At 37.6% G+C, this 26,033-nt stretch overlaps 1 protein-coding gene across 15 annotated transcripts in view; it reads left to right on the top strand.

The window, feature by feature from the left end:
- Positions 1-26,033, top strand: part of LOC105466614 (teneurin transmembrane protein 3) — a 2,765,046-nt gene that overhangs the window by 1,815,285 nt on the left and 923,728 nt on the right. For 14 of the 15 annotated variants that reach the window (XM_071092800.1, XM_071092799.1, XM_071092798.1 and 11 more), the window contains one exon: positions 15,465-15,545. The gene's annotated coding sequence lies outside the window, so the exon portion shown is untranslated. Of the gene's footprint in view, positions 1-1,224; positions 1,242-15,464; positions 15,546-26,033 lie in introns of those variants that run through there. The other variant, XM_071092792.1, reaches the window with a different exon arrangement.

Below are 26,033 nucleotides of genomic sequence, written 5' to 3'. Positions count from 1 at the left end.
AGGATGAATGTGACATCAGGGACACAAATATCATTACCTTGATAAATTACTGACGGCATAATGATTATGGAAATCGTCATCGACTGATCATCAGTCACAATTTATTTCAAATCAATGTCTACAATTTGTAGCCTGGATGGAAGTTTTATCAAAACCCCCTCTGGTATAGTACAGCTCTTGGTAGCTAACTTCCTCCTAAGAGCATTACAGCCTTGTCATACATCATCTGCTGTTCATGAATGGAACCACTCAATGATTCCGTGGCCTCAAGCGATCCAAATTAGTCAGAAGAACACTGGGCTACCACACACTCATAGGCAGGCTCGTTCAGCAAAGCACTTAAATTAAGAACCAGCAAATGTGCCAAACTACAGAATCCCCCCTTAGACACAGAGTTTCCCATTTTTTTCCCCTTTCCAACTGGCAATAAATGGTAATGTTTGAGTTTACTGTGCTGTTAAATTGCAAATCAATTGTCGCCGAATCATGCCATAATAGACGTTTACGTCTTTAGAGCAGTCTCTGTACGAGGAAACATAATCTGCATGCCTTTGAGACTTGGTAGTTTCCCATTACCCTTTGCTAACACATTTACCATTTCAAGTAATTTTAGGTCAGTAGGGCCCAAGAAGTCAATCCCTGTGATATTCTTATGTAACATTTTCCTAATTTTTAAATTGGTCATCGTTTATGAAGGATCACAAAATGATCAATGTCAGTGCTAGCTAGCGATGAACTTATATGAGGAATACTCTGTCCCCAAAGGGCCGCCTTCTCAGATTAATAACAGAGACTACAGAATACGCTTTAGCTAGCATAAGGGTTTGATTGGAAAATTGGCAAGAATGGATTTTTTTTAAGGCTGTGCTTTCTACTTTTGCTTCTTTACAGGGAAACTGAAATAATTGGTTGGGTATATACTGTGGTTGAGATAGACAAGCTAACATGGAGAAATACAACAGAAAATAAACAGACAAGCACCGAGTTTTGTTCTGTGAAATAATGTTGATGCAATATTATTTTTAGAGAGAATAAGATGATATTCGCATAAATGGGCCAGTGGGAGTAGGTTGAGTAAAATTTACCATTTAACTTGTTATTGTGTTGTTAGACACTGTAAGCTTTCTTTGTGTTTTGGATAAAGTTTGGTAGTAGTAACATTTCTCCTTAATTTTATGGTTCGACTTTCAAAAGATCACATGAAATTAGACACTTGATAGATGTTTTCTAATGAAGATAAGGTAAGGTTACTAGTTCAAGTTTAAGGTTGGCATGTACGTCTCTAAACTTAAGTAACAGTTCTCAAAAGCCCAACATGGAATGAGGAAAATTGAGGCAATATTAATGATTCATCACTTATTAAGTGTCAGTTATGATTCAAGCATCCTGCTGAACGTCCCAAGTACATTATTTTTGGTAACTCTCAGAAGAACCCTACAGGGGTTTGTTTGGCTCCAGATTTCAAATAAGAAAAGTGAATCGTGATTGCCTAAGATATTGAAAAAGTGTAGTGGGCAGATCTATTTGAACTTAAGGTAATTATTCTTCATGCTATGCGAAATTCCTTGGAACATGAATGATATTTAAGATGTAGAAACTAGTTAAGTCTTGCTTTTCAAACCTTTATGTGACTACTATTTATGGACTGTTTGTCGTATTAACAGTTGTATATCAAGTGATATGAAGAAAGAAAGAAAACAGAGAAAGTGAGAATAAAGGAAGGAGAAAAAGGGAGAGGATGGAAGGAAAGGAGAGAGGAAGGGAGGGAGGACAGGAGGAAGCAAGGAGAGAAGGAGGTAGGAAAGAAGGAGGGAGGAAGAAAGGAAGGAAAAGAGGGAAGGAGGAAGAAAGAAGGAAGGAGCAAAAGGAGGAAGGAAAAGAGGGAGTAGGAAAGAAGGAAGGGAGGGAGGGAGGGAGGGAGGGAAGGAAGGAAGGAAGGAAGGAAGGAAGGAAGGAAGGAAGGAAGGAAGGAAGGAAGGGAGGGAGGGAGGGAGGGAGGGAGGGAGGGAGGGAGGGAGGGAGGGAGGGAGGGAGGGAAGGAGGGAGGGAGGGAGGGAGGGAAGGATGGGCACATGGTCCCAGACCTTGAGGAATTTATGGTTACCCCTACCTCAATGTTCTCCTTCCTCTTAACTTTCCAAGGGAATCTGGGACATTGGACAAATCTTTTTGAGCACCAACAATATGCCAAGACCTATAAATCTAAAACAGTCCTCAGTGTTCCCCCTGGCTTCATCTGCAAAGCCTCCTCTGCTTTCTAAGTGCATGAGCTGTATCAGTGACACCCCCCTCTTCCCAGTCAACCTATTTGAGATTTTTTTATTGCCTGCACCTACTCTCTCCAATATCTCATGAATGAGTACATCTTGCTGATTTATCTTCTATAGTGTATCCCCCATAGATGTTTCCCTTTTTGCCCATTCTATCCATGTCCATGCCTTATGCACTGGCAATAGTGCCGAATGGTTTCTAACAAAGTTATAAGTGATTTGGTGTGATTGTCCCTCCAGCTGATACTTCTGGGGTGACTTCTTGGTGTGGCATGAGGTTCTGTGGTCCCAGTCCTGTGTGATTCCCCGGGCAGGCTGCTCCTCCTGGACTGACAGGCATACTGGCTCTCTCTGTTGTATTTATCTTGAATCCCTGGCTTCTGCCCTGTACACACCAGGGGAGGTCAGCACTCGGCATGAGTGAAGTGGAGTCTGGGGCATGGCAGCACCTGGACAGAGTAGGAGGTTATGGAGACAGGCAGACTTGGGTTTCAGGGCTTATTCTGTCACTTATTCGCTGTGTACTTTAGGCAAGTTTATTCATTTGACAAATATTTACCACATGCTGCATGCCAAAGCAATTTCTGGGGCAAACCATGGTGATTAAAACAGAAAAGATACTAAGCTCCATGGTGTCTACTTTTAATGGAAGAAGATAGACAGGCAAGTATATTACTTAATAATTGAGATTATTTCAGATACCAGTAGGGAATATTTTTTCAAATTGGGTGATGTGATGGAGGGTAAGATGAGGGAATGAGAGGCACTGAATTTAGATTTGGTGATTAAGAAAGACCTCATTGAAGAGAAATGTTTGAGAATGAACAGAAGGAACCAGCCAGGAAAAGATCAAGGGCAGAGGTTTTGGTTGGGCGAACAGTAAATACAAAGAGAGATGGCAGAAGGAAGGCCAGAGTGGCTGGAGGGGGCAGGTGAGGGGAGGAGTAGTGGGCAAGGGGAGCAGTGGATGAGATCTGAGCAAAGGGCCTTGTTAGTCATGAAAAGACACTGGATTTTTAGCCAGGGGCAGTGGCTCATGCCTGTAATCCCAGCATTTTGGGAGGCTGATGCGGGAGAATCACTTGAGGTCAGGAGTTTGAGACAAGCCTAGCCAACATAGTGAAACCCCATCTCTACAAAAAAAAAAAAAAAAAAAAAAACCAATTAGCTAGGCCAGGCATGGTGGTGCACACCTGTAGTCCCAGCTACTGGGGTGGGTGAGGTCGGAGAATCCCTTGGGCCTAAGTTGCAGTGAGCTGAGATCACACCACTGCACTCCAGCCTGGGTGACAGAGAGAGACCCTGTTCCTCCAAATAAAAAAAAAAAAAGAGGGAAAGACTGTATTTCTATGCAGGTGTAATGGGGAAGCCATTGGCAGGGTTTAAGCAGAGGAGTGGTGTGGCCTAATGATGTTCTTTAGAGAAACATGCCTCTGTCTGCTGTGAGGAGAAAGGACAGAGAGAGACATGTGGAGCAGTGAGTCCTGCCAGGCAGTTGGAACCAGAGTCCCCTCCCCAAGCCAGGCCATCACAGTCACAGCCAAAACTGGACCCAGTGATCCTGAGCACATGCTGCATTCAGCTACTTCTAAATATCTAGAGTATTTTTAAGTTTTTAAATAACTATTTACATGTATTACAATCATTTAATTTTGGCATATATATGTATATATTATTTTGAGACAGGATCCCACTCTGTCACCCAGGCTGGAGCACAGTGGTGCAATCCCAGCTCGCTGCAGCAGCACAAGGCAGCACAATCCTCCCATCTCAGCCTCCTGAATTTTGGCATATATCTTGATATGCAATAAATGAAGTTTAGATTTATAGGTTTTGCAAATTCAGCCCAAATACTTCGCAAGATTTATTTGCTTTATTCCTTGCCTTGCTCTTACTTTTAAGGATGTTATAGGAAAATTTGTGGGGGGCAGAAATTAGAGGTTTTGGTAATGAACCAGCTATTTCTAACGGACACTAGTGAGGCACATCAGATGCTGGGCTAATGCTTTGTGTGTTAGAGTAACCATTGTTATATCAACCAATAGCTATTTTTCCAGTGCCGTACAATACAAGATACTGTGCTAAAAATGGTAGCAGACGCAGAGAAGTATATGATACATTCCTGCTCACATGGAGCTTGAAATCTCATGCACAGCCAGGATGCACTTGCAGAACAGGTAAACCTACCTGACAGCCTGTGCGAAGGCCCAGACCAGCGCTGAAGGATGTGCCAGGGGATGGAGGAGGGGAGCACCCAGACAGTGAACAGCTTGAGGAAATAACAGCAAAAGAAGAAAGGTATAGCTTTTTCAAAGGTGATTGACCAGACAGGCCAGAGAATTCACATGGGCTGTTACATTAGAAGGGAATAGTGGGAAATGAGGCAAGAATAGAAAATTGAAACCAGTTGTACAGGGGGCTTAATGCCTGGCCGAGGAATGTGGGCTTTGTACTGTTGGAACTGGGCAGCTCTTGAAGGGTTTGGGGCAAGGGAGTGACATGATGAAAAGGTATTTGGGAAGATTAATCCAACAGCTGTGTGCCAGACAGGCGGGAGAGGAGGCAGGAAGCAGCTGCTGTAGGTGATCTTCAATTGAGGGGCGTGTCGGTCTTGTTGGTTCTGGGTTTTCAAAGTAAAATAATTTTACATATATGTCAAAATTCACTCATTTTTGGCCATGCGCCTCTAGTCCCAGCTACTCAAGGAGATTGAGGTGGGAGAATCACTTGAACCCAGGGGGCAGAGGTTGCAGTGAGTCGAGATCGTGCCACTGCACTCCGCCCTGGGTGACAGAGTGAGACTTGGTCTCAAAAAAAAAAAAAAAAAAAAAAAAATCCCTCATTTTTCCTTATGCCATATGAACTATCTGATGATATGATAGCTTTTATCAAGAAGTGTCCTTTCTTTATATAACATTTAAAAATAGTCCCTTTCTAGAAAAATTATTCACCCTTTTCTCCATTATTTTCTTGAGTAATAGTGATAAGCTAATAAAAAACCGACAAGGAAATAGCAAAAAAGTAGGAAATTATGAAAACAAGTGAGTGTTTTGCTAAGGAAATGTTTATTACTGTGGTTCTCATCATTATGAGTTAATTACAGACTCTCAGCAAATATCCCATTGTGAACTCAGAGGTGCAATATGTTTTATTTGAAAAAGTGAAATAGTGATTTCCTTTCCAGTATTCAGTTGCATTTCCTGCTATTTTAAGACTACTCAGTGGTGCCAATGTACTTTGACAACCAATTATCCCAGCATGTCTTTGCAGTGTATTTTAACTATAATGCTTTTTAAAAGCTTGAATTGCAAAAACAGAGTTTTATCTTAATTGATCAGATGTGCTTCTAGAATTGTCTGAATACTATTTGTGTAATATCTGAATAACTTAACTAATTTACATGAGCAGAAAAAAACACCTGTTGGAGTAACACACACAAAACTTCCTTCAAAGCTATCATTTATCATTTTTTTCCTCAGACTTTCTTTAATGTCTTGACTCTTACGAAAGGACGACATGTAGTCCCTGAGTTCTGGCCAAAAGAAAGAATAAGATGTCCCTTAGACCATCCCCGGGAACTCATAATCTGATTTCCTGAAGCCAATTGCCATCTGATTATTACCGTTACAGGCAATGCAAACCTCAGACTTTGCCCATATCATCGTATTCTGTCTGGTTCCATCTAAACTCTGCTTTCAAGAATGGCATGCCACCCACTCTATAAGCAAAAGGTGACTTTACCAAGTAGGAATTCTCCATGTTAATGTTGCCTTAAGCGCCTGTTAACTACAATGCATTGTTTAAAAGCTGACATCTGTGATTATTTCAGGCACAGGGCCATTGTTTAATTTACTTTGGTTTGATTTTTTTTTTCTCTCCGCCCTCCCAGTTGGCTTCTCCAGAAGAGTAAAGCCAGACAGTAGTTACTGCTTTGGAAAGAAAAGATAAGCCGAGCACTTTGGAATGCATTTTTCTAACACTCCTTCGCCAAGTGTTACATGACTGTATCAAATTTCTTTAGACTTTGATAATGAGAAACAGACAATGCCATAGAAAATACAACCAAGAGATTTGCGGTAATAGAGGATTTCAGAAATACACATGGTTCTAAATGGCTCTAAGATTATGTGCTTTAGAGTTCTCAATCTTTTATTTTTTTCATGTTTGAGTAGGTCCTATGGTTGATTATCAGGTTGATGAAGGGCAGAGGCCCTGTCTGCTGATTATAAATGTGCATGTGTGTAAAATTTTCACACATAATATAATATTTCAAAGTTATTTTTATGGGGGCTCAGGGGTCCCAGAACTTAAACAAAACTGCTAATCATTGGCTCCAAGAAATACTTAGAAGGAATCATAGTTTTTTTAACATCATATGGAGTCATTTGCAGACTTTTGGGCTACAGATCACATTATGTTTATTTATTCAGCTGGCTTTGGAGATTTGAGCAATATTTGGAGGCACACAAGTCTTTGCCTTGCTTAATAAAAAGTATACTCAAAGGTATCGCTCTAGCATTTTTATACACAAAAGGTTCTCACAAGCAGGGGTTGATATCGAAAAAAATGTAATTTTGAAATTAAAAAGAAAGAAACTAAACAATCCTGGGGAAAAAATCATCCAGCATTATCTTTCTTAAGAAATCTTCAGCAGACCTTGTGTCCCTCGTGCTATAAAGCTTGAAAATACATTATTATCTTTTACAAGAACACTGTAAACTTTAACTTGCATTATTCTCTGTGATCATCTATGACACACAAGACCTGGCTCACCTTGTAAGAATAATCATTTAACACAGGATGTGTAATTTTCTTGGCATTATTAGTAGAGCTTTATGTCACGAAGTCAATTCAGTCTTTTCCATGAAAGAAGGTGGAATAAATATTTCATAGCTATGGCTTTTGAGGAACGTTCCGCCTTTCAGTCTTGAGACAGTCTTTCAACATGTGTGCCAATCAGAAGTCTTTAACAGATGTAAAATGCATCTTGTCTACTTGTCTTTGAAAAACATAAGGATCTCAAGATGCACCTGAAATATTCATTATGTGGACAATACTTCAAGCAGGGCTAGAACTTGCTGAGTGTTTCAACCAATACCTATTTGTTCAAGTTTTTTCTCTTTTTCTGTTTTTCCTTGTTCTTTCTTTATTCTTTCTATCTTTCAACATCCCTAATGCTTCTAAGTCCATGACTTGTCAAAATGGCTATAATATACCCAGATAAGTAAATTTATTGATAGCATTTAACATCTCAAACATTGTCTTTGATTTGGTTAGCTTCGTGACGGTTTAATGGAAGAACATATTTTGTACCATGAAAATATTTCTTTTACTTCCATTTTTCCTCTTTTGACCAACCTACCTAAGTTATTTTAAGTAATCACTTTATTGTGAAATTATCCTTTGTGTGAGTTTCTCTGTTAACATACAACTAGTATAGGATAATTTCACTGTCAGCAGGAAAACTCATTTGTGGAATTTTGCCACAGTGATTTTTGTATTCTTTGCTTTGAGTCTTTATGAGAAATATCCCCACAGATTGAACCCATGACCTCCTCTTCTGATCTATGCTCACCTCTTCAATATTGATTTGTCTTTGGCTTGGGTGGATACTGTTAAATTTTGTGTTAATATTTAAGATGTATTTTGTAGATACTGTCATTATTTGATAAGGTGTTACAAAGTAATGTCTCTTTAAAGCGTTTCTTAAAAACAAAATAGATATTTAATTAAGCTTAAAAAGGAGCAGGGTAATGTCTTTTAATTACGCAAACTTACACAACACACACACAATCACACACACACACTTTTCTACAAATCTGAAACTTGGGAGAACTGCATGTAAAAGAACTTAGGGTCATGAAAGGCCATAAACTAAAACCGTTTTCCCATATGCTACTATGTTTCTTATAAAATGCAATAGAACATTTACAATTCCTATAAATCATTTTATCTGATAACACACTAAAATATATTTTCAATTTCTCTTTCTATCTCTTATCAATACCACCATTTTCTTTTTTCTCACCCGAATCTAAGCCTTTAAACTTCATTAACAGAAATGCCTCCCTGCAGAAAAAAATGTATCTCAAGCTTTGTCACAGAGCCAATTGCTATGAGAAGCAAGACAAAAAGGGGACAAAACAAAACATATTTTCAGGTCTTACGATGTGCCAGGCACTGTAGCAAATTTCTTTTCCATGTGTTCTCTCAGTAAAAAATGGAGTAAAAACGATGTGTTTTTCTAAATCGCTACTTCATTATATTATATATGAAACTGTATTATATTTCTTTTATTATTGTTCCTCAATTATTTTGATGACTAGACTATTACGTCCAGTTTACAGCAATAGAGCACTGTTCCCAGGGAATAAAACATATGAAACATGAAAAGTAACTCTAGACCGGGCGCGGTGGCTCAAGCCTGTAATCCCAGCACTTTGGGAGGCCGAGACGGGCGGATCACGAGGTCAGGAGATCGAGACCATCCTGGCTAACACGGTGAAACCCCGTCTCTACTGAAAAAAAAAAAAAAAAAAAAAAAAAATGCAAAAAACTAGCCGGGCGAGCTGGCGGGCGCCTGTAGTCCCAGCTACTCGGGAGGCTGAGGCGGGAGAATGGCGTAAACCCGGGAGGCGGAGCTTGCAGTGAGCTGAGATCCGGCCACTGCACTCCAGCCTGGGCGACAGAGCGAGACTCCGTCTCAAACAAACAAACAAACAAACAAAAAACAAAAAAAGAAAGGTAACTCTAGTGGATTTAGTTTTTTATAAAATAGTCTATCCCATAAGAAGTGAAGAATATCCTGGTTCTCACTGAAGTTATTGATGGACATAAATACAGGTACAAACAAGAGAAATTTAGCTCAGACATAAGAAAGAATGCTCACATGAATCATGTCTTTCACAAATCTGCATGAAAAATGTTAATAATTTGGGGGTGTTTTTATGAGAAACTAGGTAGCTATATTTGTGGGCTGATTTATATACATTCTTAACTTTTTTAAGTGCTACCTTAACCCTAATTTAATACTTGAAGAATTTGAAAGAATAGAGCTCAGAATAAAATTAACAGTTCAGTGAATATATTTATTTCACCAATGCAAAGATGAATTAGATGGCTTCTATGACAGTGTTTGTTCCTTTGTTTGTCTTTTTAGCCCAACATTCATACTTCTTCAAAGAACTGTAAGCAATGCATTTTTAACAAAATCACAATGACTCTGCTACTCTCATGAAGATTTATTAATACTGACTACTAAATAAAAATGTCAAAGACAGTAAATATCATGCATAAAAGCATGAAGAAACGCTACATTGGTTTCAGGACAAATAGGAAATGTAATATACATTCTGCGTAGAAAATGCATTTCTAGTAAAGTTAGGTAAAAACAAATTATAGGCAAATAAGTTAATGGTTCTCATGATACCTGAATAAGAAGGCAAAATTGAAAAAAATTTGGGCTCTCTGCAATATACAAACAAGGCTGGCCCTGAGCAAGAGTGTCAAGTGAGCTACCTGCCCTTGACACTCGTCCTTGTGTACTCAGTTCCCTTAAGCCTTTTTCCTGGGTCCAGAGGTCTAAGGGTAATTCGCCACAGGCAAGAATCATTATTGCAGGTCCCCTCCTCATGAAAGTTTTTGTATGCTAACTTCCATCTTTTTATGGCAGTGATTCTTAAGCCTCTGGACTGTGGCTCACTTACAGATGTACACACCCCATTTCCGTTTTCCGAGGGAATACCCCATTTCCGTTTTCCGACTATTTCCATTTTACGAGGGAAAAAGACCCCATAATAAAAAAATACTTTGGGATAAACAAAATAACAATCAACATATTATAATACAATACCAACATAGCACAGTCTATGATGAGTACATACAAAATCTAATCATCGTGTCACAAATATGTTAATTCATGTCAGTTTGCAACCAAAACATCAGTAATAACCACATGTGCCTTCCTAGATTTCAAGAACTCTAACAAGTTTCATGTGAACATGAATCTCAGGAGTACTGCAAGGCTCTCAGGCATGAGGTTGTAATCAAATGTCTTAGTGGAAGCCTGGCTTAAAGTTCTCAGTTAATTCTGGTAACACACTAATACTAGTTTATGATCAGTATCTTCCACCAACTCAGCAAATACTAGTGAGTATCCATTAACCTCTATGAAACTGCACATTATTCAACTGTAAGAAGCAAAGAACTACAAATTCTGTCCATCAGGTTGAACTTTGAATTTCTGCAGGAGTCTAAGGGGCATACTTTGCGTTTGAGGGATTTCAGCGTCAATGCACTGATCATGACCTGATGGAATCAGAAGCTGTTCCCAGATGGAGATTTCATTTTCACCCTTGTTTACTTGGGTGCCAATGGCTACACACTTGAATAACCCAGGAGACAAAGAGAGAGAGAGAGAGAGAAAGCAAAAAAGAAAAAGAAGCCGGGCGCGGTGGCTCACGCCTGTAATCCCAGCACTTTGAGAGGCCGCGGCGGGCGGATCACGAGGTCAGGAGATCCAGACCATCCTGGCTAACACGGTGAAACCCCATCTCTACTAAAAATACAAAAAATTAGCGGGGCGTGGTGGCGGCGCCTGTAGTCCCAGCTACTCAGGAGGCTGAGGCAGGAGAATGGCAGGAACCCGGGAGGCGGAGCTTGCAGTGAGCTGAGATGGCGCCACTGCGGTCCGGCCTGGGCGACAGAGCAAAGACTCCATCTCAAAAAAAAAAAAAAAAAAAAAAAAAAAAAAAAAAAAAAAGACAGTTATGTCTCAGTAAGCCACAATGGTCTATCCGAATAATGATCTACCTTGCTATACAAAACATCTTATAATCAGAATTCGGTTAGACCACGAACTGGGAAACCGGTGCAGGTAACAACTAGAGGCAACAGCAAAGTTTTCAGTGGTCAAATGAGCTGAGATATGGATCAGGGCCCAATAAAATAGGGGAGTTCTGATAGGATAACAACAAGCTGATGGGTTAAACCGCCCGTGTAGTTTTGAACTGAGATCTTAGAGCCCTAATACTCCAGATGGGGAATCTAGATGCCCAGCAATTCCTTAACTAGAGCTTTGTGTGTTACATTGCTCTCACCCATTTAAGTCAGTGCTTTTCAGAGGGCACCCTCCTTTTCCCAAGACTCTGAATTATCAAAGCCAGATTAGCAAGCCGCATCTTTTTCTTTATTATTATTATACTTTAAGTTCCAGGGTACATGTGCACAGCGTGCAGGTTTGTTACATATGTATACATGTGCCATGTTGGTGTGCTGTACCCATTAACTCGTCATTTACATTAGGTATATCTCCTAATGCTATCCCTCCCCCCTCCCTGCACCCCACAACAGGCCCTGGTGTGTGATGTTCCCCTTCCTGTGTCCAAGTGTTCTCATTGTTCAACTCCCACCTATGAGTGAGAACATGCGGTGTTTGGTTTTCTGTTCTTGTGATAGTTTGCTGAGAATGATGGTTTCCAGCTGCATCCATGTCCCTACAAAGGACATGAACTCATCCTTTTTTATGGCCGCATAGTATTCCATGGTGTATATGTGCCACATTTTCTTAATCCACGCTGTCATTGATGGACATTTGGGTTGGTTCCAAGTCTTTGCTATTGTGAATAGTGCCGCAGTAAACATACATGTGCATGTGTCTTTATAGCAGCATGACTTATAATCCTTTGGGTATATACCGAGTAATGGGATGGCTGGGTCATATGGTATTTCTAGTTCTAGATCCTTGAGGCATCACCACACTGTCTTTCAAAATGGTTGAACTAGTTTACAGTCCCACCAACGGCGTAAAGGTGTTCCTATTTCTCCACATCCTCTGCAGCACCTGTTGTTTCCTGACTTTTTAATGATCGCCATTCTAACTGGTGTGAGATGGTATCTCGTTGTGGTTTTGATTTGCATTTCTCTGATGGCTAGTGATGATGAGCATTTTTTCATGTATCTCTTAGCTGCATAAATGTCTTCTTTTGAGAACTGTCTGTTCATATCCTTTGCCCACTTTTTGATGGGTTTTTTTTTTTCTTGTAAATTTGTTTGAGTTCTTTGTAGGTTCTGGATATTAGCACTTTGTCTGATGAGTAGATTGCAAAAATTTCCTCCCTTTCTGTAGGTTGCCTCTTCACTCTGCTGATAGTTTCTTTTGCTGTGCAGACTCTCTTTAGTTTAATTAGATCCCATTTGTCAATTTTGGCTTTTGTTGCCATTGCTTTTGGTGTTTTAGACATGAAGTTCTTACCCATGCCTATGTCCTGAATGGTATTGCCTAGGATTTCTTCTAGGGTTTTTATGCAAACCAAGTATTTCATTAATTGTTCTCCACTTGCTCTAGGGTGAGGTGATTCTATGGCTCAGATGAAGGCTCGGTGACACCTGCGTGTCTGAACATGTCAATCCACCCTTACAAAGTAATATAAAGTGTGCTCTAATGTGAAATAACTATTGCTTATCTTGTTCTAATTTCCAGTTATATTATTCAAGTACTACTGGAGTCGATTTACAAGCATCTTTCACCGTTCTTTGGAGCTTACAGATAGAAAAAGTGTTTAATAAACTTCACCTGAGTAACAAGGCAAGCTGTTCTGGCTGTCGATTGCCAATACACTGTCTGGATATTAGCTTAGAGCACAGGATTTAGATCTTACTAGCTGTTGTGAACAGTTGTCATTGTATTAATAAATCTTTAAAGGAAAGCTAGTTCCTGGAGATTTTACATTTTATTTCCAGAAAAGCCAAGAACAAATGTGAATATGGCTAATAGCTATTTTTTCCTTCCTTCTTTCTTCTCCTTTTTCTTGTTGCCGATGATGATGGCCCTTCAGGGGACAAAGGGACAGAAGACACAAAATGCATTATTTGGAGTTGGTTTTAGACACCTTCAGTTTTCTGCTAAAAAGTTCTAGTCTGATTGACCCCGAATCCTCTTAGTGTTTGATCGTGGACACGCTGACAGTACCGTCATCCTCATGCCTACACGGAGGATGGCAAAGATGAGGGGTTAAGGCTTGCTAAAGCACTTTCCTCATTGACAAAATTGGCAGTGACCTTAATCAGTGACTCTCTAAGCTTTTTAGCACTGACAGAAATAACCATTTTTTTCCACTCTGTCTATTTTCATCATAGATACTTTTTTCCTCTGATCTTCAGAAATGATACTCGTCCATAGGTTTGTAGAGCTTTAGAAATCTGATCACTGTACTCTTCTTCCATTTGTATTGTGATTCTTATCAAAATCCCCCAAATATATATTTTAGGAGACTTGATTGGAAAAAAATCTCAGAATATAGAAAAATGTCTATCTATGAACAGAAAAATTGGTCAGTTTAAGTCCATTTTAAATAATCAGTTTGGTTACCACTGTTTATAAACCTGTACAGAATACGAATGGCTCTAAATTGTATACTATATTCATTTTCTTTAAATCCATAGATCTTAGTTATTTTTCTAAATATTTGCAAGGGGTATGAAATTCCTGAAAGCTGAAAATGGTTTCTGCAAGGGAAAAGTTAACAGTAAATGACTATTTTAATTCACTTGATATTTGGAAACCATAATCTTGATTGCATGGCTAAACTCAATAGCACCCTTAAGTAATTATTCTCCATAAATTAACGTGCTATTTCTATCTTCTGTAATTTTCAAGAAATCAAGGCTGTTAACTATAAGCTATGGCTAAAATCACAGTGAATCTAGAAGTTTCTAACATCCTCCTGGTTAACTGTATGGTGATCCGTCGTGTCTAATTCCTAATTAGGATGGACTGAACAACCAAACCAACTGCTCCTCCACTCAGTTACTTAGTTTATCTAGATACTGCCTTGGTTTGTTTCTTTGGCATATAATTGCAAGTAATAAAAATCCTGTAGTTGTAAAAGAATGAGAAGTCACTGCGATTATATATTTACAATTTATAGCTTTTGAAATGATTATTTTTGTTATTTATTCTAATCTGTGAACCCTAGCCAGGCTAAGTCCTGAATCACTGCATGATGTTTAAGAGAGGCTGCTTTTCAGAAAAGAGAACAACAGCACTGATGTGTGTGTAGAATAACCGAACATCAGGCCAGCTCCATCACCCCACAAGTTTTTTTATTATCATTTTTTAATGTATCCAAGTCAACAAACAAGACAAATAACCACTTCTCAGTATTAACTCTGCCTGAGTTTTAAAGCATTCTGCGTTTGAACACAGCCTCCTCCATAAAACTTGTGTCTCTTGTCTTTCCTAACGCCACAGTCTTCAGAGACTCCTTCCTCTTCTCTGATTCCTTCCTCCCTCCTAGATGGGAGTCTGTCCATATCCACCCCCTTTATATTCTACACTGTCCCTTGGCAATCTCATCTAACCTCATTGCCTTAATGATCACTTTTCTGAGACTTGAAGTTTTGTTTTGTTCTGTTTTAAATCTCTGACCCTTGGACCACACTGATTCCCCTGCTACAGATCCCCCAGTAAACCTCTGCTTTTCATCATGCATTATTATAATCCTCTATATCAGTTTGTCTCCATAAGCTGGGAATTCCGTGAGGCCTGACCTCATATCCTTCTAATTTCACTGCTGAATTTCTGGGCCTAGCACAGTACCCAAATTATTACAAGTGACTTAATCGCTGTTCTCACAGTTTCACCTCAGTTCCAATCCCTCTGAAAAATTCCTTCAATCAAACTGAAGCGCATCAAATTTCCCCTCCTGTTTCCATTATGTTCAAACTCTGTAACTTGGTCATTTTGTCCCCCATACATGGGCTGTTCCCCATTCAATCTTCCTGTCCCAGGCCCTGCCCACCACCTTGAAGACCATACCTATCCCCAGTCTCCATTTAGGCCCCACCTCCTCCAAAAATCACCACCTCTTCCAGTTAGAAGTCGCCTCTTCTGCCCCCCAACTCCCAGAACATTTGATTGTACCTCCTTTATGATACTCACCAGTTTGGTATATTTATTACACGTCTTTGTTTGCTTAATTTCCTTGAAGAAAAAGTTTTACAATAGACAGCTACACATCTCCCGTATCACCTGGTACATGCAGAGATAGTAATTGCTTGTTACATGACAGAGCAAACCAGTTATCATTTTATAGTTCTGCAGAAAAATACATTAGGAAATAGGTGACGTATACTCTTACGATAAAAGTAATGTTTTATAGGATAGCAATTTTTCTATTTGTTCTGTTTTTCCAGGCTTGTACCACAGCCAATATCTCTGCTTGGCAACTCTAATGAACAAATTGCCACAAAAGTGAGACAGAACACACCTTTTTGGTAAGTAGCATATATATTTCTAAATCTGATGGTAAGCACAAGGCTAATGTTTATGCCTCCATTTTGTTTAAAATCCTATTGAATAAAAATTGTAGATGTTCTGGTATGTTTGCTTGGAGATAGAGGGAATTGAGGAAAAGTTTTCAAGAAAACTGTTATTTCTTCCAGACATTTGTATAAAACCTTTCAGTTTTGACACAATATTGAGGTAATTCCCTATATTTCTGGAAATAGTTTATATTTTAGGGGAAATTTTTTGGAAGCATAATATACATGCAGAAAATGTGGGAACCATGAGCACATAGCTTGTTGGATTTTTACAAAGGGAGCGCATCCCTTAACCAGGACCCGGTTAACAAACAGCGTATTCTCCACAAGCCAAAAGGTATCTCCAGCCCCGAGCCCCTTCTAGTCACACCCCCTCCCACCTCCCTTCCCTCACCCCAGCATGGCTAACCAGGATCATGACTTCCAACACTGCAAATTTATTTCCCCTGCTTTTAAATGTTATATAAACAGAGGAACTATCTTTTTGAATGACTTAAAAAAGACGAAATTGAGAAAATGAACGAGAAGCCCAAATGATCTTCTATTTATGTAACAGCTGTTTTGCCAGATGATTTGACAACTAATTGGCATTATCTCACCATTATTCTAAACCCCAGCAAACATCACCTGTTTTAATCGAGGGTCACTGCTGATTAAGCCTCCACTTGTGGTGTTCTCATATTTGTGCTTAATAAATTACAACTTGCCCAAGATCAGCAAAGGTATTCGTCACATCAAATGTTTACAGCAACTGCCTTTTATAATTAAAGCAAAAGATTTTCTTTTAGCATTGACTGATTAAATTGGTAATTAATATGGGATGAAGATTTTGCATGGTTTCTCAAAGCAACCAAGAAGAGAGAAGTAGATCAGCGAACAGCTTAATGACATGTTTCTTAAAGACTTTATTGTATTTAGCATAATAAATGACAAAATAGGATCACATTTCTTTATTTCAAGAAAGATAAATGCATTTCTAGTTATTTATTCCAGAGAAGGCCTTCCCAACAGCCTCCTGATTCCTGCTAATTTTTAGGCCTCTTCCTAAAAAATAGCAATTAAATCCTAACACTTTGAATGTTCCACTTAATATTAGGATTTCTACCTATCCTAAACTTCCAAAAAAAACTGTTGCTGACCAATTTTCTTATACTATTTTGAAATGTTAGGGTTCTAATCCTACATTATTAGTTTATATTTTAGGGTATCTGGTTCCTTTCGTAAAAATAATGTGTCATCTAAACCATTTCTTTACATTTAGTGTCATTATTAATCTGCAAATCACAGTGTGATATTTTATCTCATCTTACCTATTATATATTAATTCCCTGTTACCCAGAAGAACTTCTTGACTTTGCTCTTAAATTTCAGGAAACACTTCAGTTTAGAGGGATTTGCAGTCCTCTATATACCTATGTCACTTTACATATTCTTAAACATGTATTTAATTTATCTTTCATTATGTAAATCATGTATAAAAGAAAAGGATTTAAAGTAATAATTCCTACTCAGTTTTGTTGAAATTGATCTAGGAGGCTTCTAATTATTTTAAGGTTATGCATGTTATAAAGCAGTTAGTCAGCTGTAAAGTTAAAATTGGTATTCAGTAATTGAATTGTTTGTCCTATAAAGGATAAATGCTGAGGGGATGGATATCCCCTTCTCCATGATGTTTTCCACATTCCTGCCAGCATCTAAACATCGCATGTAACCACCCATAAATATATACAACTACTAGGTACCCACAAAAATTAAAAATTTAAATTTTTTAAACCAAGACCTTGAGATGCAGAGATTTTTATAAGCTTAACATTTACGGAGTGCACTGAGAATTTGCTTGATATTCTTCAGAACAGAAAGATGACCTAGTCACTGCATAATGGGATTTGTGTCTAAATTAGGAGAAAGTAAATACAATATCACAACAATGCTCAAAAAGTAATAAAAGTAATAAAATTGACATTAAAATGCACAATTTGACAATATCACAACTTAAAAACATGTTGGAAATTACGGAAGTAGACACATGGAAATATTCCATTGAGCTATTAATGTGAAAAACAAGGAGTTTTTTCTGTAATAAAGACAAGGTGAATTCTACTTAAACACCACCAATAAACAACCACTGTTCTGTCTATCATGAAGGTTGGTTTTACCTACCCTTAACCTTCGTTGAAAGGTAATCATACAACGTGTGCTTTTCTGCTTCTGGCTTCTTTCGTTCAACATGATGTTTTTCAGTTCCATGCCTGTTGTTGAGTATGACAGTAGTCATACATGTATTTTTTACTCTTGAATAGTATTTCATTGATTAATATGCCACAACTTTTTAATCATTCGCCTCCCGTACATTTGGGTTATTTCCAAGTTTTAGATACTATGAATCAAGCTGTCATGAACATTTTTGTAAAAGTCTTTCTGTGGACATATGTGTTCATTTCTCTTGGGATAATACCAAGGAGTAAAATTTCTGGTTAGCTTTTGACACACTGTCTAGCAGTATTTTCAAGCCTTTGTCCCATTTTACACTCTCACCAGAAATGTATGAGAGTTCCATTTGTCCCAAATAACAACTGGTGTTATTATTATTCTTGGTTTTAGCTTTCTTGTGATCTCACTGTGGCTTTAAATTTACATTATCCTCATGACTAATGATGCATATTTTCATGTGCTTATTAGCCATTCATGAGTCTGCCTTTTTTGGAGTGTCTATTTGAGTCCTTTGCCCATTAGATATGCTTGTCTGACTTGCTTTTAAAATATCTTTTGGGTATTCAGGTATTTGCTTTTCAGATATTTGTCTTTAAAATATCTTTTGGGTAGACCTTTGTCAGATGTATTATGTCAGATGTATTATGAATATTTTCATTCAGTTAATGACTTACCTTATTTCTTAACAATGTCTTATGATAAATAGGCTTTTAAAAATTTGATGACATTGATCAATATTTTTATTCTTGGTGCTTTCTGTATCCTCTCTAAAAAATATTTGCCAATACCAGGTTTGAAAATCCTTATAGTTTTGATGCAATTGGGTCTGTGATCTTGAATTAGTTTTTATGCATAGTGTGAAGTAGGGGTTGAGATGCATTTGTTTTTATATGTTCACACAATTATTTCAATACAGAAAAAAAAAAACTTCAAATTGAATAGCTTTGGAATTTTGGTGAAAGTTGATGGGTCATATGTGTCTATTTCTGAACTGTTTATTCTATTTTATTGATCTATTCTATTATCCCTATATCAATACCACACTAAGAACATTGTAGTCTTGAAATCAGGTGATATAAGTCCCAAATTTTATTCTTCTTTTTCATGAATTTTTCTAGCCATTTTAGATCTTTTACAATTCCATATATAGCTTAGAATCAACTAGTCATTTTCTACAAAAGAGCTTGTTGAGATTTTGATTGACATTGCATTGAATCTCTAGTTCAATTTGAAGAAAAATGACTATTTTAACGATTTTGAGTCTTCTAATCCATGAATATGGTAACTCTCTCCTTTTATTTAGATATTTTTTAATATTTTGTATTTTTTAGTTTAGAACTCTCTAGTAGTTTTTTTATAGATTCTTTTGAATTTTTATGTAAACGGTCATTTTGTCTATGAATAAAGAGTTTGATTTCATCTTTTCCAAACTTTATGCCTTTTATGTCTTTCCCTTTACTTATTGTCCTATCTCAGACTCTCCGTACGATGTTGAATAGAAGTGGTGAGAACAATATGCCTCATTTCTGACCTCAGGAGAAGAAAAAATGTTCAATATTTTGTTATTAAGTATGATGTTAACTTCAGACTTTTCATAGATGTTTTCTCAGACTAAGGAGGTTCCTTTTTATTCCTACTTTGTTAAGTGTGTTTTATAATGAAGGGGTGTTCAGTTTTGTCAAAAGCTTTCCTTCCTGCCTACATTGAAATGATTATATGGTCTTTCTTCCTTTTCTGATAATTTGGTGAATTAAATTGATTTTTTTAAGTGCTAAGTCCATCTTGCATTCCTGGGATAAAATCCTCATTTGCTCATGATGTATGGTTATTTTATGTAATCCTAGATCTGACTTGAGAGTGTTTTGTTAAAACTTATTTATGTCTATATTCAGGAGAAATACTGGTTTCTATATTTTGTTGAAATATTTTTGTCAAGTTTTATTACCAAGATGCTGTTGGTCTCATTAAATGAGTTGGAAGGTATTTAAATATTTCCTCCTTTTGTGTTTTCTTAAATAATTTGTGTAGATTTATATGTTTCATAAAATTTTTATAGAAACTCACCAGAGCATCCATGTAGGCTTAGAGTTATCTTGGTGGGGAGCTTTTTAATTGCAATTTAAATATATGTGTGTGTATATATATATAATATTTATATAGATATAAAGTTATTCAGGTTTTCTGCTCTTTGTGTTAATATTTATAGGGTTTTACTTTTTTTAAACTTTTATTTTAAGTTCAGGGACACATGTGCAGGTTTGTTACATAGATAAACTTGTGTCATGAGGGTTTGTTGTACAGATTATTTCATCACCCAGGTATTAAGCCCAGTATCCATTAGTTATTTTTCCTGATCCTCCACCTCCTCCCACCCCCTGCCTTCTGATAGGCCCCGGTGTGTGTAGTTCCCCTCTATGTGTCGATGTGACAAACAGTGTCGTTCAATATACTTATTTTATTTAAGTTGTAAAGTGTATTTACACAAATGTTCATATTTCTTTATTATCCTTTGAATGTCTCTATGAATTGTGATCATATTCCCTCTTTCATTTTTGATATGGATTATTTGTATTTTCAGATTTCTTTCTTGATCAGTCTTGCTGGGTCCATTAGTTTTATTAGCCTTGGTGCCAGTATGAGAATGGACAGAGGCATTGAGGTGATACTGGGAGGAGGAGATCAGACTCGTTCTTACTTCTGGAGCCTTTCTTCTCAGCTCCTCTAACAAACTTACTCATTTACATTTCAGCTCTCACCACCTGGCCTTATAAAAAACACGTAGTATCAACGTTTGGATTTGTTGATTTTCTTTATTTTTTCTTAATTAATTACCTTAATTCCCGTATTTTTACTATTTCCTTTCATTTTCTTACTTTGATTCTTATGTGATCTTCTTTTTCCAGATACTTAGGAGGTAATTAAAATTATTAGCTTTAAGTCTTACTTCTCTTCTAATATAAGGGTTTTTTTGTTTTGTTTTGTTTTTCCCCAGATGGAGTCTTGCTTTGTCACCCAGGCTGGAGTGCAGTGGCAAGATCTCGACTCACTGCAGCCTCCACCTCCTGGGTTCAAGCGATTCTCCTGACTCGGTCTCCTGAGTAGCTGAGATCATGCCACCACGCCCAGCTAATGTTTGCATTTTTAGTAGAGATGGGGTTTCACCATGTTGGCGAGGCTGGTCTCAAACTCCTGACCTCAGGTGATCTGCCTTCCTCGGCCTCCCAGAGTGCTGGGGTTACAGGCATGAGCCACCGGGCCCAGCCTAATATACATATTTTAATGCTACAAATTTTCCTTGAATCTCTGCTTTAACTGCATTCCATAAATTTTTATTCATGGTGTTTTTATCATCATTTAACTCAAAATATCTTCTAATTTCTCTTATGATTTATTATTTCGTTATGCATTATTTCGAGGCATGTTGTTTTATTTCCAAATATTTGGGGATTTTCTCTATCTCCTATTCTTATTAATATGTAATTGAATTCCACTGTCATTGGAGAGATACTTTGTGAGGTTTCTGTCTTTGGAAATTTATTGAGACATTCTATTTTATAGCCCAGCATCAGCACAAGATCTATCTTGGCAAATGTTTTAAGTGCATTTGAAAGAAATGTATTCTCTGAAGTTACTGAGTATGGTGTGCGTGTGGTTTTTTGTTTTTGTGTTGGTTGGTTGGTTGGTTGGTTTTGTTTTGAGATGGCGTCTCATTCTGTCACCCAGGCTGAAGTGCAGTGGTACGATCTCGGCTCACTGCAACCTCCCCATCCCAGGTTCAAGCGATTCTCTGACCTCAGCCTCCAGAGTAGCTGAGACTACAGGCACGCACCACCAGGCCCAGCTAATTTTTGTATTTTTAGTAGAGACAGGGTTTCACTGGTCTCAATATCCTGACCTGGTGATCTGCCCACCTCGTCCTCCCAAAGTGCTGGGATTATAGGCGTGAGCCACTGAGCCCAGCCTAATTTTTATATTTTGATTAGAGATGGAGTTTTTCCATGCTGGCCAGGCTGGTCTCAAACTACTGACCTCAGGTGATCCACCTGCCTCGGCCTCCCAAAGTGCTGAGATTATGGGTGTGAACCACTGCACCCGGCCGAGTATGGTGTTTTATAAGTATCAATTTATTTAATCTGGTTGATCATGTGGTTGACATTTTCTTTATTCTAACAATTTTTTATCTACTTATTCTACAAAATACTGAGAAAAAAGTGTCAAAAATGTCTAACTATTAGTGTGATTTTTGTCAATTTCCCTTTTTTCTTCTGTCGACATTCGCTTCACACATTTTTGAATCTCTGTTATTAGGTGCATACACACATACCTGTTGTTGGAGCTTGTTCTAAGTTCCTAATCAATGAAGACTTTTATTATTATAAAATGTCTCTCTTTCACTCTTACCACTCAGACTGGGTTGGCTTCAGCTTCTCTCCATCCTGCATGATAAAAGAGATAGAGAGATTAGCTCTCTGCCTCATAAAGAATAGCCAGTGCCTGCTTGATCACATGGAATCTTGCCCTCCATTTGTACAACACAAGTCTTAGCCAAGGACCCAGAGAGACTCCATACAGACTTCTCCCCCTTTCTCCTATCCCTACCCTGCACCGCCCTCCTTTCTGGTACCCTACCAGGCACGTTCCAGATGCTACAGCAGCCCTGGTGGCTGATCTCCGCCTCCTCTGTTTAATGTTAACACAGTGCTCTACTTTGGCTCTACTTCTTTGCATGCAATCTGGAAACTGCCACAAGGCAGGGAGCCAGGACAAATATAGAGTTTCCTTTATGTGCTTCTCTTCTCTCAAAGATCCGTCCTGCACTGGCTGTTGTTCATCGCCTCCATACAGTTATTGTATATACTGTGTCCAGTTTTATTGTTGTTTAGGATGGGAGAACACATCTAGGGCCAGTTATTCCTTCATGGCCATGTGTTGAAGTGCTTCTGTTTGGCCCTGTTTTTAAACGATAGACAAAATAATTGCAGCAAGTCTCTGTTCACATTTTGGTAGAGTAAAAAAAGGACATCTCATCATCTTCAAATCTAGCCAAATAAAATATCCACCAATCTCTCATAAATAAGACGGATATGTCTCCTGTTTGCCTAATGTAGTCCCAGTTAATGCCTATTATTAATTTCACTCTCAAAACTATCCTCACTTTTGTAATAAATGGCCTGGCTATCCTATTTATAAATAGTGATTTGTTAGAGAATCCTATAGTCTAAATTTACCTTCATTAGTCAATAGTTTTTCATATTCAGTTTATCTTTTCCAAATTTAATGTTGTTGTTTCTTCTTTAGGAACCTTTTTTTTTTTTTTTTTTTTTTTACCAGTTTGTAAGTCTTCATACAACCTACCTCTTCATTCTCTAACACTCTGAAATAGGTTTTAAATGTAGTCAGAATGTGTCTTTGAGAAATAAACTGCACAACACAAACCATACTTTTATTAGAAAATTTCTTAGAGTAGGAAAAACACATCCCATTTATTCACAAATTTCTCCTTCTCAATAAGTCAAAAGACAACACATTGATCTTCCTCGCCTTAGTTGATGGAATTTCCTGCGTGGACTCTACGTTCAGAGCCTTGGCTTGGTACAAATATGCCAATGGACAGAGGCCTTAAAGTATTATTGAGGGGAGAAGTTCTTAATTCTGGAGCTTCTGTTCTCAGTTCCTCTGACAAACTTAGTGATTTACATTTCAGCTATCATTATCTGGCCTTATGAAAAACACATAATAACTTGAATATGCCCAAACATCCCACAGAAAAAGAAAATATGCCGAGAAAACTGTCCCATATTTCCTTGCCTTTGGAAAAGAATGAATTACTTCAGGAAAACAGCATTTGAAAGTAAATGTGGTATCTTTGGCTACAAATATGCCTCGTCTTCTTTATAAAGGTACGATGTCCTCTGGACTATATTTCTGGCCATACAGTCAATGCCTTGATAGCTTAGTAATCATGATATAAGACAAACGCTCTTGTTCGTTATTTATTTTCTTTGAATATACACCTAGTTAATGCAGACTGACAACTTGAATGGCTATCTAGTTATTTTTCAATTTCCAAGTTATATATCATATTGAGGCAGTAATAAATGTTGAACTTTCAAATCTTATGCAAATATGTTGTATTTCCATATATCTCATGTTTGCCAATTTATTACTTTTATGTTTTTATTTTGAAACTATTTATAACCTATTTAATGGCAGACTTGTACCTACCATGAAATATGGGGAACACCTTTCATTAAGTGGAAGGTTTTCTTTTATGATAGACCTTATAGAAGATTCAAGCTGTTAGTCAGAGGCACTTATTTTGAGAGAGTGGCAGCTTGGGTGCCGTAATACATTTCCTCTGTTTTAAAACATCCCAAAGAATGCTGTCAGCTCTAAGTTTCTATACCTAGTATCTACTAAATCAGATCAAGCCATTTTTACATAACGGTTGCAAATGTGTTTTTTTGAATGTTAAATCTGTTTCTATTTTTCAATCAATTTAAAATGTGTAGAAAAAGTGTTCTGATTGTATATTATCCAATTTTCATCAGCTGCCGGAAGGAAGTGCTGTGAAAATCTGTGATTTAAAACCCTTAAAACTTCTGCTTGAAATGCATGTTTTGTTAAGAACATTAGATATGCAAAGTATTTTGAACAGAATTTTGATGTCTTTATTAATAGCATTTAAAAGTTTTAGGATTTCAGATATTCATAGATTTTATTATCCTTGATTTGCAAGGTCATATATTTTAGGTCTTTATATTTCTCCTTTAGGAAATAATCGGAACCGTGAAGGAAACTGGTCAAAGAAAAATAAAGAAATAATTATATTATTAATAGCAATTTTATCGTTTCTCAGAGTTATTGGAAAGTATATTTTATATAAGATATATATGTATATATAACCACAAATATCAATAAATACTTACCTAAAACCCATTGTATATCAATCATTTGCCTGTGAGCTGTGTAACATACACAGGTCTTGCCTTCCAGGAGTTTGTGATCTAGTGAAATGTATAAAAATGTACATGTCAAAGGAGTGGCTTAAGTACTGTTGGATTTTAGAGGGGAAACAACTTTTTCTTCCTATAAGACTTTATGTCTGAAGCGGGATTTGAGTTGAATAAAGGTGATACATAATAGCAATGCATGACAAAAATAATACTGAATGACAAATTTAAATGCAATATTTTTTTATTAAATCTAAGCAACTTAGATTGGATATAAAAAAATAAGGGTGGAAGATACAAAATAATCCAATTACAGCAGATGCTTTTTTATAGCTATCTTTTGTTTCATACTAATTGAAAAATTAGAAGCAGAGAAACTCTGTTAATTAGTACTTTATTTAGTTTTTTTTAATATTTAGCTTTACCTCCTCTATGAGTCAGCATTCATGTTTATCCATATCAAGAGATTGCCAAAAAATTGTGACTTAAACATACAGGGATTGCTTTTCTCACTTATGGCAAATCCCCCAGCATCACAGCAGCTCCATGATGTCACTGGGGTTTCTTTCCAGCCCTTTAACCACCCACCCCTATGGTATTGAATCAAGTCCAAGACAGCACCTGGAGCTCCAGTCATCACATCTCTCTTCCAGGCCTACAGCAAGAGGAAGGAACAAAGAAGGGTGGGCCCTTCCTTGAAGAAGGCCTTAAGGAGGTACCACGTGCTGCTTTGCTTATACACCAGTGGCCAAGAGGTTGTCAAATAGCCGCATCTACTGCATGGAGGCTGGAAAATGCAGTCTTCTAGATGGATGCAGATTGCCCAGACTGAAGACAGGGTTTGGTGGTAGTGTGGAAAGGAAGGAGCCTAGTGTAGGCGTATGGCTGTTTCTGTCATTCCTGCTAAACATGTTTCAGGTTCCTGATGCACGTTGTGGTGGTACTAATTTGAAATGAGACACCTGACATAAGGGCTGTTACTTACTGGGTGGATTTATGGTAGGCACCAGACATATTGTTCAGTCCTTAGGTAGGCTCCACACATTCTAGTTGTCTGCTCTGATGAAGATCATGAAAGAATTCACTGAAAATGACTGAACCTAGTTTGAGAATGATGGACATCTGGCTGTGTGTTTAACTTATATACAAGGCTGCATATCATTATATTTGGGTGAATGGTTGGGTAGGTATGTATATAGGTAACATATTGTATAATTGGGTTGATATAAAAATAGAGGGGGAAGGAAAGAAAATGAGGGGGGGGCAGGAAAAGGAA

This window comes from Macaca nemestrina, chromosome 3 (assembly GCF_043159975.1).
Source record: "Macaca nemestrina isolate mMacNem1 chromosome 3, mMacNem.hap1, whole genome shotgun sequence".
In the NCBI taxonomy this organism is placed as follows: Eukaryota; Metazoa; Chordata; class Mammalia; order Primates; family Cercopithecidae; genus Macaca; species Macaca nemestrina.
Note: the sequence above shows the minus strand (reverse complement) of the source record. Positions and strands in the feature narration are given on the sequence as shown.